Source organism: Dreissena polymorpha, chromosome 3, assembly GCF_020536995.1.
Source record: "Dreissena polymorpha isolate Duluth1 chromosome 3, UMN_Dpol_1.0, whole genome shotgun sequence".
Taxonomy (NCBI): domain Eukaryota; kingdom Metazoa; phylum Mollusca; class Bivalvia; order Myida; family Dreissenidae; genus Dreissena; species Dreissena polymorpha.
Window position 1 is genome coordinate 55,503,258 of NC_068357.1, and position 2,042 is coordinate 55,505,299.

Genomic DNA, 2,042 nt, shown 5'->3' on the forward strand with positions numbered 1-2,042 from the left:
TAAACAATGCTAATTTGTTTCCGCTCAACTTGTTGTTTCATTTTGAATTTATTTTTTTTAATGGCTAAGCTATTAATAATTTATGTTATAAAATCAACTTTTAGAAATTGTTATTTTTTATAAATAACTATAACCATAATCCTCGTATTGAAATAATTTGATTTTTAATTATTTCTATAACTTGTTACTGGATACTAACTTAATTTTCAGTGAATGAATACTGTACTTCTTAACATTACATTTTTGTCAATGTTGAATATTTTTTTTTTCAAACGAATATATTATATATTTTTTTGCACTAACACCATGTGCTCAATTTAACACTTAATCCACATCTGCCATGACTTGTATTACTTGTATATATAAAATGTATATGTGTAGGCTAAGAGCTTGTATAAGCTTTATTTGCTGAAATAAATTTTATAAAGAAGTTTCAAACGCAATCACCAAATGGACTAAATACAAAAAATCAACTTGATGTCCTGCTACGGGAAACTATCTTGTAAAAAATATATGTGAAAAACATTTTATATTAATCATCAACATAAATGAATGTAAAAATAATAGTACTTTATGCAATTTATCTTGTCCATAATGTGTATATGATATATAGAATAGCAAGTATATATGATTATTTAATCAAATATCATTAGAATATTATAAATAGATATGGATTGAAATAATAAGAGTCATTAAATAAGTTTACCCTATTTAATTTATGATAATAAGTTAAGGTAGATTATAATTACATATGATGATGATTATTTTATTGTAAAATATCAATTTATTAAATATATAAAGCACACATTTAACATAGGATTAAGATACAATATGTAAGTGTTTAACGTCATTTCATTTTTGGCGAATTTTTACATTTTTTTGGCGCCATTTTATATAACGCCATTTATGACGTCATCATGTACAACGTCATTTGACGTTTAAAAACATTTTTCTTTGTTATTTAAATTGTGCAGTCAAAACACGTAAAAATGTAGTTAACATATAATTTCCAATGTTTTGATAAAGGCATTATGCCGAAACGTCAATTAAAGGAGTATAATCAGAGAGAAATAAATGTTGTTGTTGTTGTTGTTGTTATATACTATTTAATTACTTTCATATTTCACTGAATGCCTATACACGTGTTCATTCACATGTTTTTATACTCGTATTTTGTTCGGCAACAGATCCGTGTAAATCGTCGGCATTGGCAATTATGTATTATTGTGAAGGTTACTTCAGAGACAAGCTACAGTTCAACTGTATGCAAATGTACAACAAATGCTTGATCATTGCAAAAAAAATCCAAAAGCAATACAAATCATATCTATATGTCCATATAACTTATGGACAGTTCTTTAACTTTACGAGCCATTATAAACCAAATATAAAAATTCGACTGACGTATTTCTATAAAAATTCCATGTTTATAAAATGAACTTTTTGACGAAACTAATGTCCAACAATTATTTAACTACCCTTTTTTGTATACTCGTGAAGTTTCGACTGACCGTTTTATTATATCATAATATCTCGATCAAAAAATAACCTTACAATATTAAATACTGCATGTTGTTATAAATTCGATTTATATCGATAGTTTTAACATTATTTTTATGTAATTAACTTTCCGAAATACAACGTGTCGCCTATTTAAGAGATTATGAATATGTTTATTTAGACAATATATTTCTTTTGAATAAATTGCTCAGATACGATCAACATGCAGAATGGTGATGATATTAGCTCAAATAACCCAGCGTTACAAACTTTATCAAAATTCATGCAACCTTTGTACTTTATTAACCGCTGACAGGCATACAACCATATCGCTAATTGATTTTATTGTGCCGCTAATTACAATCTAGATCAAGATGATCGCATTGATGTGAGAAACTCATTGCAAAGAGTGATCAAACCGACATATCTCATTATGCATTGAACACTTTTAACACTAGTACGTGACGGCAAACTATATAACCCATAGACCATATCAATAGACATCACATCGTACTGAAAGTTGCAAAAGAAACATTCCTACA